The 18,858-nt window shown below is 38.9% G+C and overlaps 1 long non-coding RNA gene across 1 annotated transcript; it reads left to right on the top strand.

Annotated features, from left to right (window-relative positions):
• Positions 1-491: 491 nt before the first annotated feature.
• On the top strand, positions 492-3,139 carry LOC124860953. Its single transcript, XR_007036515.1, has 3 exons — positions 492-590; positions 1,823-2,078; positions 2,165-3,139. It is a non-coding gene; the product is annotated as an uncharacterized LOC124860953 (long non-coding RNA).
• Positions 3,140-18,858: the final 15,719 nt, after the last annotated feature.

The following is an 18,858-nucleotide window of genomic DNA, read 5'->3' as shown; positions in this document are numbered from 1 at the left end:
ACTTATGACTGTATTGCGACAGAATGTGAAAAAGTTCAAGGGACATGAATACTTCTAAGGCGTTCCTGTTTTTTATCATTCTGTCTCAAATTAAAGTATTACTATCGAGTTGAAAAACTAATTTCATTTCAAAGCGAATAAAGAGAATATTTTCTATATGTCGTGCGTGTCTCTGAAAGCCAATGAATTGATGCAGTATTATTTAATTAGATTAGAAATGGCCTGAAGCAGGAGCCTGACTCACGTTATGGTCTCTGAACTGATGAACCCGTGTTGAATCATAAAGACACAGCCCAGTCTCATGACCGCCGCTCGAACCTTTTTCATGTTGACTGTAAAAGGGGTCTGAATGACCTCATGTACTGCAGGGATATTACTTTACATCTTCATCAGACTGCTTCCCCAGTGTCGGCCTGAGACTGATTCTAGACGGTCCGGCATGTCACCGCGTCTCTTCCTGTGCACTGAGTCAAAGGTTGGTCATGGCATTCTAATGGGAGACAGGTGTTAAGAGCGACCGAGAAAAGCTGGGAAATTACAGAAAGGACCAGGAATTTTTTCAAGATCTATCCGTCGACTGTATAGGAGCGGTAAAATGAAATAACAATACTTTCTGCTTCTCATCGATAATTAATTCAATCAAATTGTAATGCAAGCCAGCAAATTTGTCTAAGATATGAATTCCTGATGACAGTGAATGGTAAATGTTCTTTGTCCTCTTTACATCTTCACAATCCAATTAGAGTTCAACGCCCAGAAAATCTGATGACTGTATGCTCTGGACCAAGATAAAGTTAGCTTAGCTGCTCATTAGCTGTTTCATTGAGCCCTCTTAATAATATTGTCTTATCAAAGACAGCCTTGTTCTGAATGACTAATTAAAGTCACACATCCGGTGTTTGATGAAATTTTTACCTATTCTTAAAGCATTTCCTCTCCGATCAGAAATTCATTAAACGCAGCTAGAGAAGGAAAACGTGGGAGTTGTTGTCTGCATTTTCATCTCTTGCTCATACTTTTAAACTTATGAACATCCTCTGTTGTGTTTTTTTTAGTAAAGTTTCCCATCTTGAGCACTTTGTCATCTAATTCCACGTTTCTTCCACGTGTTGGTGTCAGTGGAGCTGTTTGATTAGTGGACATCTTTTTGCTGTGACTTGAACTGGAGCCCAATGTGGGAATAAAGTGGGTGGAACATTATACATAAACCTAGACCCCACTGCAAAAATATTTCCTATAAAAAGCTATTTTAACATATTAGGGTCAAGATTTGGTTGCCCTAATTTCTTCAAAAGCTGGTTAAAAATGTGTTTAGACTGAGATGTTAAAATATTATTTGAAATATAAAATAGGTTCACTAAGATTAGCAGTAATATTGATCCACTGGAATGAATCCTAATCAGTAATATTGTTGTTTTGTGATCAATCCACATTAAACTGTTAATTGTTAAGATTGATCTCATAATAAATCAAAGACAAACAGAAGGGTGAATTATTGACCTTCACATTTTTACAAACGCTGGTATTTCACAAGATCTATATTTAGTATCAACACCAAAATGAACACTTCAGAACTTTAGGTAATATTTATCATGAAACAACAAAAAAGAACTAACAATCACATTAAGAAAGTGTTGACTTTATCACTACTCTCTAATGGTTTAATTAAGCTAAGTTAAGAAAAATGCAAGCAAATAAATCAAAAGATCTACTCAACAAACTACTAATAAAAGGGGGGAGTTTTATGACAAGGGAGTTTAACACTCATAATATTTACTGATTAACGATGTAACCTTTAACAAAAGTTGTATTGGTCTATTAGATGCCTGAGGACAGAAGCCTGAGAGGGGAGAGAAAAGGGGAGTGGGGATTCAAACTCTCCTAACCAACTGGATCATCTGATTTCAGCGCAAGGACATCCACTAAAGTAGGATGAGACAGGAGCCGACCAAAATCGAGCTCCTGTCTCACTCATGGAACGATTGAATTTCTACAAGTGTGTGGTTGCACAGTTGTTGGGCCCAGCCATGGCCCAAACAAAAAGGACTGAACTGCCACACAGATGACAAAGGAGACTGGTAAAAACTCTCAATCCCAGAATGCACAGTTTTAGGCTATTTATATTACAGCTCCCATGACCTCATTCCTTTCTCGTTGCCCGCAGCTCTGCACAGGCTACATTGGGGAGGACACACATGTGAACGTCTTGAGCTCATTGGCTAAGTAGTATGTTTCTTCAAACACTCTATCTTCAAAGAAATCTTGGATCCAAAGTAAAGTATGGCCTGCCGTTTGTGTATCTGGTGACTGTTCCCTGGCCAAAAATAAGACTAACCTGATTGACTGTCTGAGCTTCTATAGGAAATAATCTGAGCCTAAGATTCTCCAAGGAGAGTCAGGTTGTCTCTAATTACTAGCGGTTTTCCTTCTACTGCCCTGAAGAAGATGGGATTTGAAACCGCAGTTCCTCACGCCTGACGCATGTGCCAGTCTGAGCTGACGTTTACTCCAGCCGCTAGACGGAGAGAGGCCACCATGTCTTTTCTGTGAATCAGACCTGCTGAACTCAACGTGCTCTCCTGTTCATCAGAAAGGTTCATTGTAAGAGGTTGTGTCTAGGTAGAGAAAATTGGTCTAGGATAAATCTATTTAAATATTGTTTATTTCATTGTGTTTTGCTTTGTTTGTGGTGCTTAACTATTGAGTGGTTACAGGCCACTGAACCTGATGCTACAAAATTAGTTTTTTGTTGTTTTAAAGTGGCAACAAACTTTATTTCGGTGAGTGGTTTAAACACATGCTCCAGTAATGTGAGTTTCATTTTGTTTGTTATCCCTTCATTTCTTTTCACTAACCTGTAAAAAGAATGTCCACATTTTCAATATAAATTTTCTAAATTATGTTGATGTTATACTAGCTGTAATGCTAAAGCTAAAAGCTCTGCTAACGCTAAGATGGTAGCTACCATTAGTTCTGCTGTTTACTGCGAAGCTCCATCTATTTGTGCTGTGATTGACCGTAGCACGCTGCCAGTGCTCATACACACATTAACATTTGTATTAATTCAATTCAATTCAATTCAGTTTTATTTATATAGCACCAATTCACAACACATGTCGTCTCAAGGCACTTCACAACAGTCAGGTTCATACATACCAATCAATCCTAACCATTGAACAGTGCAGTCGGAGTTAGCTTTTTATTCAAACTGGATAAAACGTTTTTCTATCTAAGGAAACCCAGCAGATTGCATTCAGTCAGTGACTTGCAGCATTCACTCCTCCTGGATGAGCATGTAGAGACAGTGGACAGTCACTGGTGTTGACTATGCAGCAATCCCTCATACTGAGCATGTATGTAGCGACAGTGGAGAGGAAAAACTCTCTTTTAACAGGAAGAAACCTCCAGCAGAACCAGAACCAGGCTCAGTATGAGCGGCCATCTGCCACGACCAACTGGGGGTTGGAGAGAACAGAGCAGAGACACAAAAAGAACAAAGAAGCACTGATCCAGAAGTACTTTCTATGGGAAGGAAAAGTAATAGTGGTACTTAAAGGTACATGTTGGACTTAGAAGGGTTGTTCAATAGTGCTACAGCTGCTATTTTTTTTTGTAACGAACTGAACTGCTTATTGCGTCTGTCCATTCATTTGCTGTCATGTAAGTCCATAAATCTTTTTCACTGCTATCTTGGTCGTTGATCTCTCCATTCGATCAATCACTCTGATGGCTAGTTAACTAAAGATTAAGAATCAATAGTAATGGGACGTTTTAGTATTTTGTTAATAAATTCTTGTATTTTGGAGAGAAGTTGTCTGTGTTTATTCTGTTTGTGTGTGTAGTGCTTGCTGTTCAAGAAAGCCTGTGCTTCAGCTTTTATTCTGTAATATCATACCTCACCAGGCAGGTACACATAAAACAATAACTGATAGAGACTGAGAGCTGATTGGGGTTTAATTCCTAATATCATGAAAGATTTGGAGTGAGTACAAAGATCTGTAAGAGCAAATAAAAAAAAGGATTTTCTAATAGCATGCTGATGCATCTGTCTAAACTAAACTAAACTAAACTAAACTAAACTAAACTAAACTAAACTAAACTAAACTAAACTAAACTAAACTAAACTAAACTAAACTAAACTAAACTAAACTAAACCTAATAGATAGTGAGACTGAAAGGAAAAGAAAAAACAAGGGAGAGAAGGGCATGAGAGAGAATGTGGGGGTTCTGAAGGAGCACTTTGAAGCTGGTTTCTGCACGGTCGGGGGCAGTTTGAAAGATATCTTCTATTTGCATGCATTACCATGCATTATGGTCAAAGTTCAATAAATTTAAATTTTGAGCACAGTCTCCACTGCAATCCGTGAAACACCATGCCAAGGTAGGTGGTATGCTGTGATGTGCAAGGCAAAAATGGGTCAAGAGACATTCAAATTGCACTTTAAGTGACAAAAATATAGTACATTAATTAAATTAAGTATATATATAATTTCAGTAACATATTAAGGTTTGTCTATTCCTCTTTTATATCCATGGATAAAAAAATGTTGTGTATGTAACTCTGTTCACCTATTGACCAATAGGAGACCCAGTGAGGGAGGGGCAAACAAATTGATGGGCATGGCCATTGTCCCACCCCTATAAGTTAACTATTCCAAAACATTTAGTGGAAATGTACCATAGTTTACAATAAGACATCGTTGAAGAATCTATAATTTCCAAAAAAGATGGCTGTTTGCTTTCTGTGCTTATGCCAAAAGGATTTATTCAACTGTACATTTTTTGTAGTGCAGGAAAGGAGAAAAAGCTGATATGTACACAGCAATTACATCTCAGTACCCCACACAGATTACATGACTGAAACACAGTGAGAAAGGTCATTGCCCAGGGGACTGAGGTTTGCATTAAAACATAATCAGACAATGCAGTTTATTTTAAGAGACATGCAACACTCCACTGCTACTGTTTAACCTCCCACCAGCTGAAAGCAACGATAATAGTGTTGGAAAATGGAAAATGCATTTTTCTGCACAGGCCAACTTCCATGTACAGCTGGAACCTGTATTTATTTTCAAAATGGCTACAGAGAAGATGACTATTGTAGACACTTTCAGTTTGGGTGTTAGCCTTAGCCAGGATCAACCATTTGCATCACTGCTTAACTTAAAGTTAATATTAGGAAAACAGCTCAGCAACCAAATTGCAGAATGTAATTAGGAATGTACTTAATAAAACTTCCTGACTTTCACCTAGATCCACAAACACATGTGGCAGTGCTAAAGCCCTCTCCTTGCTGGGTCTCTGCTGTGTCTGCCACCCTGCTGTATGCCCATATTATCTCCATGTTTGAGCTCATATAGCAGATTAGCTCTTCTAATTGTCCTTTCATTAAATCAGCAGCCTCATTTATTCCTTCTTCTGTTGTCAGAGTGCAGCTTTTTAACTGAATGTGTGATACAGGTCTGCTACCTGTATCACACATGCATGTACTACAATAAACTGATGTCTTATATTCTACCGGAGGTTTTCTTGTTTTAATCTCAAGTCTCCCAAATAAATAGATTGTTTGTATCCAGTTCAGGGGTTCATAAGGCATAAACCAAATATTGCTTGTAGTCAGATGTTACCTAGAAATTATTCTGGACCAAAACAGCCAGAAAAAAGATCCCCAGCATACAAGAGCAGACCTGTACAAGGTGCAACATGCAAATATGTTCAGGATCAAAAACATTTACCTGTACATTTCTTAGAATCTGCATATGCTAGATTTCATAACTGTATAGTTATGTTGTATATTTGAATTTACTGTACAGTCTCTTATTTTTTTTCATTATTGCTTATCTTTAAGAGCATTTATGTACTTCAGTTTGCAGCTGATACAACTATTCTATTCTATTCTTTAATATTATGTTTGTTATATTCTAATCATTTATATACTTGAATGGGCCAGAAATCATTTTTAACTCCTTGTTTTCAGAAGTGTAAACAGTGGCCGGGCATCTCACTGGGGTGAGATCCCCACCCCCCGGTCCAGTTCTGCACTGTGTGTGGCAAATGAAAAGTCTTATCTTAGCTAAAGCTGTAGCATAAACTAAGATCAGAGGTTAATGAGGAAAAGCGGTATCAATAAATCCTATCTCCTAGTTTCGGGATATTTGTTACTATAAATTCACACATATCTCTTTACAGACACAACATTAAAATGTGGCATTATTTGTGTTTTTCCCCAACTTGGTTTTTATATTAACAAGGCCCAGCCAGGTTTTAGATTCAGCTTATCTCGACCCATCCTCCTTGTGCTTCCCCTCCCCCCTGCCCATCAATCAGGTGTGTGCGAGGCATCGTGGTAATTTGTTAACCACTATCCACTGATCTGCACTGACCCCTGAATCACCCTCAGTCTGACGGCAGGGCTGTGAGCACTGAGTTGTATTTGTTTGGTGGAACAGACAAGAATGAAATGTGTCTCTGTCTAATGTATTTGCTCACAAACATAAAAATGAAATTAACATACAGAAAACCTAATTTGTTCAATTTGTTTGCCAATCAACTGCAAGATTCTGTGATCACAAATTGATATATTAAAAATAATAAAACATAATGTAGGCATGCAACAGAAAATGTACTTTTTATCCAAAAAGCAAACAGAACTACAATGTAAGCACAATGTCACATTAATAGGTTTTTTTTTCTCAGTGCTTTATGAGCCTTTTAATACAAGCTGAGGGAAAATAAATGCAATTCATTTCTAATTCTCCAGCAGATTATCATTCAAGACACAGCACCAACTCACTGCTAACTCAGAGAGCAAATGCTCTATGCCGATGCATATTCATATGTTTAACATACAGGCATGCATTCATAATGACGAAGGAAAGGGTAGAATAGAATAAAGCTCATTAATGCATTTTGCCATGCCAGTCAGCCCTTGATATGAGAACGCTGCCATACGGCTTCAAACTGAGCTAAATTTACTCCTGAGAAAAAAAAACTGCAGAGAGAAATAAAATTAAATTCATTTTCCTGAAATAAGATGAATTTCATACTTCTTTCACCAAGATGACTGTTTGTTTTTATAGGAAAGTTTCATTTCACTCATCTCAGAGATTAACACCTATTTCAGTTAGAAAGGGCTGGGACGGGTTTTAAATTTTTTTTTAATTTAAATCAGTTTGTGCAAGTGAAGATTTCAAAGTTCATCAAGAAAATATATTAAATTTGAATTAAGTATTTGGAAATGCAGATATTTTACTTATATATATATATATATATATATATATATATATATATATATATATATATATATGATTCATGTTTGAAATAAAACCTTTAGTTACTCTTTTATTTATCTAATAACAACAATCTCCTTTTATATAAATTTAAAGATTTGACAACATTTTGCAATCAGTGGGTCACAAACTAAATAGTGGGCTGTGTTTATTGGTCCATCCAGTGCATCACCTGGAAACCACATAAGCAGTTTCAACAGATATATTTAATCCTCAAATCTAATTTTTGTGTTTCAAACATATTCATAGCTGTAGCTCAGAAATATGAATTGACACACCAGAAAAGGTGAAAGTTCATTTTTTTTGCTTGTTGCTCATATTGTTATCAGAAACAGGGTGATGGTGTTAAATAGGGGTGGAGGCTAGGTCTTCTTAGAACCCTCTCTAAGTGTGACCATCTCTTATCACCGTAGATTTCCTGTCAGTTCTGCTTTTAAGGTTTAACATGAACCAGCTCCTGGTCTCAGGGGTTAGACAACCAGACATCTTGTCCGGCCAGAGTGGGCAGATGTCATTAATGGTCCTTGTTTATAAATTATTAATGGCGCACCCCGTCCACCCACACCCCGTCAGTTAGCAACAAGCCGATGCCTCTCTTGTCTGCGTGGTAGTGTGCTCCTCAAACAGATTGCAATTTATTCCTCTGCAGTTTGTCCGTCAAGGCTAACTCTGACAACATAATCCTGAGCTAATCCGCCGTGTTCAGTTTTTCATGTTGGCTCTCATGCAAAGTGCTCAGCCAAATCCCGCTACCTGTCAGCCTGGCGTGGATGGTTTGGAGCCCAGACGAGCTGCCAGCCCTGCTGCAGTGGCTCCCGTGCGGGTGGGGGATCGAGCATTGTGCCTGGGTAGACTTAACCCCTGCCTCCCTCCCTGTAATCCACTGTAAACAGCCAGAGCCTTAGAAGGGCTAACTGCACTAATCAAGCCCCAAGCTTGCCCAGTCACTATCATACACAGTGCCCTAAGAACTAGAGATTTGAGGAGCTGTACAGCGGTGTGTGTGCTGTGCATGGGTCTGCATGTGGTGCAGAGGAGCCCGTTGATGGCTTCTAATCCACAAAGAGGGAGATAGGTACCAACATGAGGCGGTTCCCAAATGAACGAGTTTGCCATTGATTGAAAACATTTAAAATAGGAAAATGTCTTTTACATTTCTTTATTTCTCATCAAAATATGTCATCTGGAAAATTAAAATGTCTCTCATACAAGGATAGCAAATTAAAATTAAAGAAGGAGATAAAAAAAAAAAACACCCCTGCTAATTATTGATGATTAAAACAAACCAACACAATGTCCTAAACTGCATCAGACAGCATTTTTTAAATCCAATCTTTTCTTTCCATCTTTTTTTCCCACAGGCTTCCTCACAGTTTTCTCTGACACTGAACCAAAACCTACAGGGAGAACATGAAAGGCTTGAAAGAAGTCAAAGGCAAAGTCCTCCAATCAACAAAGAAGGAAAGTCACATAACAGAAGCACTGAAGCATTTATCATGAATTTATTTTCTTACATGTCTCTGCCTCTTTCTTTGATTATTTACTGAACTTTCTGCGGTAGGTGGGCATCTTGGGTCATGGCTTTCAGCAGGAAAAAAACCCAAAGTCCACTTTGTCAGTGTCTGTCAAACATTATCACGAGTTATTTCAACTTTTGGGACTGTTTTTAAAAGCACAATTTTTTTTTTCTGCTTGAAAAAACAAATGAAACGCATGAATGAATAAAAAAAGAGCTTTTGTAAAATACTACAGAAAAATAAGTGTTTAAAATCACCTACTAGCAAACCATTATAACCAATTTCAAAGCAGTTTTAATGTGGTTGATGGAAGATGTTTGTTGTGGTTTTCATCAGTGGTACTTTTTCTTCGTGATGAAATTAAAACAAACACTAATTAAAAATTAATTTTGAATCAGTAGAACTATGATGTTTGGCATTTTATGAATAAAAGGGAGACAACAAATATTGGAAAGTCTAATTTAAGTTGTGTGGAAAGGTGGGATGAGTTGGAATAATAACCAATGAGACGCTATTTTGTTGAGTGATAGGAAATGCATGACGGTTCGCATCCAGCATGAGAAGGAGGTCACATGTGGAAATTGTCCTCACAGTCAGAAGGAGAGACGCTATTGAACCAAAGACAAGCTACAAACTGATAGACAGCCTCCTACCTGGATCATCTCATGTCTGTTGAGCTGCTTGTAATTTATTCCCAATCTGAAATCCAACCTTCTTTTGTAAGTGTCTTTGTCTTTACTCAGATAGAAAATGCATAAAAACACAGATTGTAATCATGGGACTAAGAGGCTTTTAAACTGACTGGATCTGTATGAGATTTTGGTTTGATGCACTTCACCTGATAGCAGTATTGTTCGCACCTATCAGCCCCATGTTTCAGTAGCTTCACTGCTGTGTAACCTCAAAGTAGTCATTTCCTCATAATTAATTAATAAAGGAATGTCATTACAAGGTACTTAATAGGTCCAGTTCATTCATAGAAAATAGTGATCCCTACTGTTCAATATAATACAATCATATAGAGAAAGTTTTATATAATTGCAGACATTGCAATTATAATGCAGCACAATCAAATTCAGATTATAACACCAATTGATTATAAATTTCTATCCATCCAGACTAATTGCATAAATCCTTGACTTTGCAGCAATCTCCCCTTATGAGCAAACAGAAGGTGGCAGTGGAAAGGAAGAACTGCCTTTTAGCAGTAAGAAACAGAATGCTCCTCAGTATGAGCATCCATCTACCACTTCTGATAAACCTGATGAAAATATTTCAAAAATGCCTGAAATATGTCAGGAAACCTGGCAAATATTAAAGTTTTCCTCTCTTTGTCTCTTTGAGAACTTCAGATAACAGTGGACAGCTGAATGCAGAGAAAGAAACAGCTTCTCAGAATATTTAAAGCTTTCTTCTAAATGATGATTCTGTAGAACCACAAACAATGAAGGAGGCTGTTGCTGAATGGACCGGCTGCATTATATTACTGCTGGACTTGAGGATTTAGGTTTTATGATGAATGCAATAAAAAATATGCTGAGTGCCTTCTGCTAAAACAAGCAGTCTGACTGACAAACATAAATCTGAAGTCTGAATAAGGACTGACTGCTGCTTTTTTGGCTTTTATTCATTTTATTTTAATTTTTTTCACGCTTCCAGATTCTGAGGAATGTTAGAGGGTCTTACTTATTTGTTCCGTTTAACGTCCTGATGGTATTTAGGATCTTTTTCATTCAACATATTTAGCACTATTTTTGAATGTCGATAATAGTTTTTAGGTAAATCCTAACTTGAAGTTTCAGACTGAACTTCTGACGCTTCTTTCAAATTTCTTGTGTCTTCTGTATTCAGTGCAATCCAAATGACCAAAGTAATTCTGTGTCTGCACTGTAAAGTAATCTAATTCAGTTCTAATCTCAGATAATGTTTCACCAAATGTAAAGAAATAATTGTCCTTAAATATGTAAGACACTTCTTTTTGACTTCATGTTTTACCTGACGAAATTTATGACAAAACTCAAGTGACCATAGATCACTAAATTACATCTTAGTCAAAAGACTCGGTTAAAATATGTTGACAGGATTACCACGGCCAGTAAAATCTCTGCAAGTTGTTTGTTTTACCATAACATTTGAAGTTCACAGTGAAAACCGTACATAATGTTGAATAAAAAATGTCCCAAACACATCCACAGATAGTAGAGACCATCACCAGGAGACCAACAGGCGCTCAATTCACTGACTCATGTTCTGCCTTACATTCCTGTTGCTAAGTGAACTTTCCAGCTCCTGGACTGTGGGAAAGATCAGCACAAATATGTTTGCCACTTAAACTCCAGATAAAAGTGGCCTTTAAGGGTGGAGCTTTGGAGAGTGCTGAGATGACTTTGAGGTGGTTGGTGGACCTCCAGGGAAAATGCGAACATGACATGTTGCTGATAAGAGTCCTCTAACAGGTTAACACCAGAGCTTGTAACTGGGATTGCCCTGAGAAGCCCTCTTAGGGAGGCTAGAATCTGCAGCGATAGCAAAAATCCGGACGCTGTACAACTGTTGCAAGCAACAGATCTGGATAAAAGTTTGTGCAAACAGCACGCCTCTGAAGGTTATGTGGGATAGAAAGACTAGATGTTGCACCAGACCCTGTAAGTTCTCAAGGCTGATATATTATGAAGCTTATTTTAATGTAAGCAAGAAATTGTGAAACTTTTAGGTAAGACCTTCCTTTAAGATTCTTGACTTTAATTAAAGAGGACCTATTATGCATAATTCACATTTTGATTGTTTTTATACTTCCATTTGGGTCTCTAATGCTTCTACAAACGGCCCAAATGCAAAAAACCTCATTCAGCTGTTCTTTGGCTATGAATGAATGTTTTATGTTTTCCAGAAAACGTGCTTTCAGAAGCACTTAACAACGTTACCTGAGTCCTGCCTTTGACTAGCAACTATAGCAGAGCTCCGCCCACTTGATTTCCAGTAGACTCTACTGGAAACCCCTGAAGAGTAGTACAGAGGATCGTGTCTCGCCAGCTGGTTTTATCTTACAGGCGCTTTACAATGGCTACCCTCAAAGGCAGATGTTCTGTTCTTGGCTGCAAAGACCCACGTGTCCATGCACATTCTCCCGCTGTCAGATAACAGAGGTTCGTGGCTTCATTTTATTTTTGAGGGCAATGTTCCAGTCACATTGCCGAAGACAGTACTAGTTTGCGTAAATCACTGGCTTTAAGAACTCACATCAGTACACCACCTGATTTGCAGAAAGACTCACTCAGTCCCTACTATCCATGGCAAATCTGCAGATGCAGATTTGAGAAATCCAAGTACTGCTTAGAGTGTTTTACAAACCATGAAAGGGCAGAGCAAACGTGGAAAAAGGTCTCTGCTTAGATGAGACCAAAATTGAGGTTTTTAACCTACAAACAAAACACACCTTAAACACACCACCGTCATGGCAGTGGCAGCATCATGCTGTGGGGATACTTTTTCTCAGCAGTGACAGGGAAGTTGGTAAGAGGTGATGGGAAGATGCATAGAGCTAAATCCAGGACAATCATGTAGGAAAACCTGTTAAAGGCAGCAGAACACCTGAGACTGGGGTGAAAGTGAACCTCCAAGCACAACCACCTTAAACATACAGCCAGAACTGCAATAGGATGATTTAGATCAAAGTATCATGTACTGAAATCCATGTTGTGTTTATTCACCTGTTAAAATTGAAGGAACACAAATATTTTTTGCGAAGCAGTGTACTTTCAAAACATTTTCTTAATTTTCATAAAGATCTTTTTTTACACTAGAGGCCTTTACTGACAGCTACCAGACAGAAAATGGGCAGAAAGAGAAGGGAGGATGACATACAGCAAAGGTCTCAAGGCTGGAATCAAACCCAGAGCATCTGCATTGAGGAACAAAGCCTCTGTAAATGGGGTGCCTGTGCGACCGGTACACCACGCAACTAAGACATCAACTGAAAATCATCTATAAATACAACAAACACATGCTTTTATACTTGATGTTATCTGTAAAGCAGTTAGAAGGTATGCTCCAAATAAAATAAGCTAATATAAAGCCACCTTTAGAGAGTATTATGTGCTCCACTGTGAAGCTGTTTGGATCTCAAGTTACCACAGTAATAGTTGATCTTATTGAGCACAATCCTGGCATTCTACTGCAGTTTGGTCTAAACCATTACCTGTTAAAAACTGTTGGAGATTCTGTAAAACACTTCTGATGGCAAACGTAAATTTAAAAGGGAGAGGAAACACTTTCATCTGCTTATGTTCTACATCTTATATCTTGTCCTTCATACATCACAAAGTAAATGCCAGAGGAAGCAAAAGGACAAGAAAAAAGCAATAAAAAGTGAGTGATGGCCATTGATATTTCAGCCTGATGAAATTCTGTGTCAGGAGATTTTGGTTGGCTTTACATAAACGGGGCAATAAATAGATCGATCACACATAGCAAAGGAGATTCATGTCACACTAAGTGATGTGACGCTGAACACAGGCGCGGCTATGTCTCATTACTCAGAGGAGGCCTCCCAGAGGGAGGCTGTGTCAGTGCTAGTCTGTGGCTGTGTGGAGAAGGTGGAGGAGAGAACAGTTTTTTATGTGGTAACGTAGGAACAAAAGGTAGCAACAAAGGCTGAACAGCCATGTCTCATGTCTGTCTGCAGATTGTCCTCTGCATGACTGAAGAAACTTGGTGTAATAATGTTCTCCAAATGGCTCAAATAATAAAAGTATCTCAATAAAACTAACAGGGTTCCAACACGTATATTTAGTTTTATAAAATGTATCCCAATTATAGCAGTAACTATAAACAAAAATGCTTTGGAATCAACTAAAAACGGTTTTAAGGTTCATCCTGTAAATCACTGGTTACAGGATGAACCCCTACCACCTCAGTCACTGTCTCCCTAAAGACCAACTTAACTCTCTATTGACTGCCTTTCTCTGCTTCGAAAAACACATATTTCCCCACTGAGGGATGAATAAAAGATTATTCTATTTCTAGATTTTTACATGTTTTCCTTTTCCTTTCCTGTCCAAATTCAAAAGATTAAAAAAAAAAGCCTAAATTCACAGAAGAAAGAAGTGATTTCTGTGGCCTGAACATGAGCTCATAGGATGAAGGTTTATCCTGTGAGGTGGACAAATGCTGTCCAAGAGGCAGTTTGGAGCATCCCAATGTGAAAACTTATGTGGTAGCCGTGAACAAAGCTGGAAGAGGGAAAGGACCAAACTAAACTTGAAATACTGACTGGTATTTCATACTTGTGGTTTTTGGTCTTGCTCTGTCCTGTTCACATCTGGTGCACTTTATAAAAATGTGATCAAATAAGTGTGAAGAAAACGGCCTTGCTGATGTTGTGCCACAGAAAGCAAGAGTGGGCATGTTCAAACTGGACCTTTATCCAAGTCATATACATCACATCTAGCGTATTAAAAAGGTTTGCATTTAGAAATTTTTTCTTTTAATCTTTCTTTTACCAAATCTCTTAATGCAGGAGGTAAGGTCTTCCAAATTGTCACATGATAGTGTGGAGAGGGTAAATCCTTGACAAGCTGCCAGTCAACCAAATGGCTAACACACAAAAACAGTCATACATACAGGCTCACACCGGTTTATAAATCCCCCATTTACTTAGACCATGTATCCATGGATTGTGGAGGGAAACAAAGCACCTAGAAAATTAGCTAATCTCAGAAGGGTTATTGATGAATGGTCCCCTCTTGTATAGCGCTTTACACTAAAATCAATGATCCACCCATTCATACACTGACAGTGGTAAGCTATATTGTAGCCACAGCTTCCCTGGGGCAGACTGACAGAAGTGGGGCTGCCATACAATCGATGCCACTGGGTCCTCTGACCACCATCAGCAGGCAAGGAGAATGAAGTGTCTTGCCCATGGACACAATGACAGAGACGGGCGGAGCGGGTTTTGAACTGGCAACCCACCAGTTACAGGATAAACCCCTACCACCTGAGCCACTGTCTCCCCCTTCAATTGTCATTCCCGGTGAACCACCTGCATTGATCCATTGAAGGTGGAAAGTACAAAAGCACATTTTAAGATTTCAGGGCTGATTTCCAATGTTCAGTTTTTGTCTACATTTAGCTTTCCTGTTATCTGCTAAAAGCCTGACCTTGCACCCTGAATAAATTTCAGACACACTCTGACATGTCAGAAAAATGCAATTTCCTTCTAAATAGCATCTTACTGTTCTGTCCTTCCTCGGACTTCATTTTTAAAAACTTCACTGATCCTAAAACAGCTCAGCGGAAGTCTTCTTTATTGAATAACAGTATCCATACCAAGCGCTGATCATCATTCAGGTCGTTTCTTATTGAGTTTTAGTTTCCTGAACTTTAGCCCTGTTTTAAGCTATAGCTATAAAGCTTGTCACATTTTCTTAATTTTAAACCAAGACTTGATACAATCAGAGCCAGAAACTCTGAAATATTTGAATGATTTCACAGGAGACCCACTATTCTTTTCCACATGCATATGGCATTTAATTAATTATTTATTCTCTGTCAACAAGTCTTATTCTGGCCGAAGGGGGGATAGGCTTCCTCTCTTACTGCACACCATGTAACAAAAATCCAAATGCAGTGTTCCAAGGGAAGCTTGTGACCCCCTAGGATCTTGTTGGACCCAAGCGCTGGGGATTTTCCAAATGTTGCTGTCCAGATCTGTAACGATGAGTCCTGCTGCTTTAGATAGCAATTTGATTTACAGCAAAGTGTTGAGAGGTTGGTGTTGCTGGCAGGATTCTGCCATAAGCCATCGATGGAAGCAGACAGAGGTGTGTTAGATAGAGTTTACACTTCTGAGAAGGCCTTGGGGTGTAAAAGGTTGTGCACCCAGGTGACATTTTCAGCTTGGTCTCATTTAGTCCCCATCTGCTGGCCTCTTTTTAATGGTAGCAGCAATCCAAGCACCCAACTGGGCATTAGCAGTTCATCAATTGTGCCCCCCTCCTGCCTCATAAATCAAAATCTCCGGCGATCAAGAAGGCGTTGCATAGTTGTTGTGCAGGAGGTCCTTATTAATGTAGACATGCACAAGATTAACTCGATGCTCTCAGAGACAGGGCTAAGGACGTTTAATTTTGGGTGTAGTTTGATACAGCCTCTATCTCACAGTGCTCCTCTGGTGTTAAATTCTTTTTTTCCATTCCCTCACATTCAAAACATTTGACATACAACTAGTTGCTTCAAAAACACAGGCAAGGTTCCAAATTAATGAAGTAATGGCAAGTTTCAGAAAAGTAAGAAATTAAATTGTGCATAGGGCACAATTTGTGGAGGGCATTCACATTCATGTTTAGACCCCTGATGCCTTCTCACTAACAGCTGCTGTAAAACACAAATTCACTACATAGTCCCTCTAAAGCCCAGTGGTCAAGCCATGGCATTCTGGGTTCCCAAGCACTCTTATAAATGAAATACCGCCTTCACCAGCAATTTTAAACGTGCAATGGAGTAAAGTTATATTTAGGTAAGAACATGAAGGACCTTGATCCCTTAACAAAATAAAAGCTTGACAGCTAATCTCCTCAACAGAAGTCAATATTGTTGAAGTCTGATGATGTACAACAGGGAGCCTGTGAGGGCTATGGATAAGACAAGCAGCTGTCAGATGTAATTTTCAAAGACTAGACAGTAGGCAATATCAATAGGATCAGACTTTTTCCCTGCAGTGATGTGACTTTGACAGATTTCTAATAGTTCTGCAAGTGTGCTTCTTTTCAGGTTTGAGGAATAGTATAAATCCAGATTTTGCCCAGAATGAGTCCGTATATTGCTATTATTGTAGGTTCTAAAATTCCTATGTGTTTATGGTGTAGAATGATTGACACTTTTATTGACTAAATGTCATATCAAATCATCAACTGTATCATGCAAGCGGTTGGTTAAGCATTTAACACCACTCTGGCCTTGGGAAAACAATTGGCTCATGTGAAATATCCCTCTATGGAATATTATAATGCACTTGTATTTGCAGGGATCGGAGATGCTACATGTGCATTGTGCAAAAGTATTTGCACTCATTGATTTTGTTTTTGCACATTCCTTCAGGTTAAAGCCAAAAACATTTTTTTTTTTGTTTTTTTGTTTTTACTGGAATTGTTTTCAACACACCAAAGCAAAGTAGTGTGTAATTGTGAGGAAGATGGAAGGAAGATGGTTTCACCAATACAAATCTGAAAGTGTGCTATGCACATGTGCTGAGTCCTGTTTACTCTGATAGACCTAAATGACCTACGGTTTTACAAGGTGGTGGCAGCATCATGCTGTGGTGATCCTTGTCAGGGACAGGGAGGCTGGTTAGAGTTCATGGGAGGATTAACGGTGCTCAATCCAGGACAATCCTGGAGCAATTTCAATTAGAGGCTACAAAAGACTGGGGTTGTGGTTCACTTTTCAGCAGGAAAACAACTCTGAAAAACAGCAAAGGCTATAGCGCTTTGAGTGTCTTGTTGCTGAAAAGTGCTATATAAATAAACTTACCTTACCTTACCTTACACTGGAATGGTTCAGACTAAAGGACATTGATATATTAGAAAGGTCCAGATCTAAATTTAATAGAAAATCTGTGGCAAGATTTGAAAACTGATGTTCACAGAAGCTCTCCAATCTATCTCCAAAGTCTCTAGATGTCAATTTGAAAGATGTTTCAGTGAAATAAATTCTACAAGCTATGAAATCTGGTGCTGAATCCATATGCATGCCACACTTTTTAGATTTTAACTTGTAGAAAAAAAAAGAAAAAAAAAGCAATTAATCAAATTTCTTCCACTTCATAATTCTGCTCTACTTTTGGCACTATTGGCTTTTATTCAGTAGTAGCTGGATAGGAAGTAGGGCAAACAGAGAAAGTTAACACATGCAGCAAATGACCCAGAGACTTGGAACCAAATCCAGGACAGCTGCGTCGAGGACTGTGGCCTCAGCATAAGGTCTACCACTGAGTCACATGATGCCCCTCTACACTACTTTGTGTTGGGGTTTCACAAAAAATGCCAATAAAATGCTTTAAAATTGTTTTCTGATAAGTGATGTAATGTGAAAAGGCTGAATGTCTATTGATACTTTGGCTGTGATCCTCTAAACCACACACTGTATCTTCTCAGTTCAATCCCGAAGATTACGGTCAAGTACCGTCAACCCTCTAAGCACTTCATCTTCTGCTGTCTGCATACGGCTTTCTGCCTACATGGTGAATGCATGCTTGTGTGAGAATAAGAGTGTCTGTGCGTACCACCTCCTCCTACATGAAGAGGAACATGGAGGAGGAAAACTCCTAGCACTCACTCCCTCGGGCTCTGCATTTCCTCAGAAAATGACCTCCGACAGGCTCAGACCAGATTCCTCTGTACTTTAAACAAGACTCCCATTACAGCCCTTGAGAATACAGTAACAGGTTTCCATCGTTTGCACTGGGAAGTTGCAAGGTAAATGTATGTTTGAACATGCCTCTCTGTAGAAGTCTGTGGGGATAGGAGCAAACGTTAGCCTATGCGTGCCCCTGTGTATAAATTACTTGACCTAGTCGAGACTAACTGTTGACCATAGATTTATGCCAGTGTGAGGGGCTGCCGATGACAACATGTTCAGCTTAGCTATAAAAAAACGATACACAGACCATGCTGTCATCCATCAAACATGCTGTCTGAATGGAACTTCAGCAGAAGTCAGTCAGCGACGTTCAGGGAAAATAACGGATGGTGCCAAGCCCAGGGTGGAGCCATCAGCTGTGGACTTTCCCCCCACGATGCTGTTGAAGCACAGAGTAGTGCTTGATTTAGATCAGCCTTCATCCACACAGTGGGTGAGATGGACAGGCAGACGGATGCCTACTGGGTACTAAGCTCAGGGTTAGCTTTATAAAAAAAAAAAAAGGATAAGGAAATTCAATGCTTTGTGTTATTACATGTGAGAATGATGAATATGTTAACAAGCTGAGCAGCAAATGGATGCCAGTAAGGAGCCAGTCAGGAAACCAGGAGTTGATGCAAAATTACCCATGA

The sequence above is a fragment of the Girardinichthys multiradiatus genome, chromosome 23 (assembly GCF_021462225.1).
Source record: "Girardinichthys multiradiatus isolate DD_20200921_A chromosome 23, DD_fGirMul_XY1, whole genome shotgun sequence".
Taxonomy (NCBI): Eukaryota; Metazoa; Chordata; class Actinopteri; order Cyprinodontiformes; family Goodeidae; genus Girardinichthys; species Girardinichthys multiradiatus.
The sequence above is the reverse complement of the archived record's forward strand: the minus strand, read 5'-3'. Positions and strand labels throughout refer to the sequence as shown.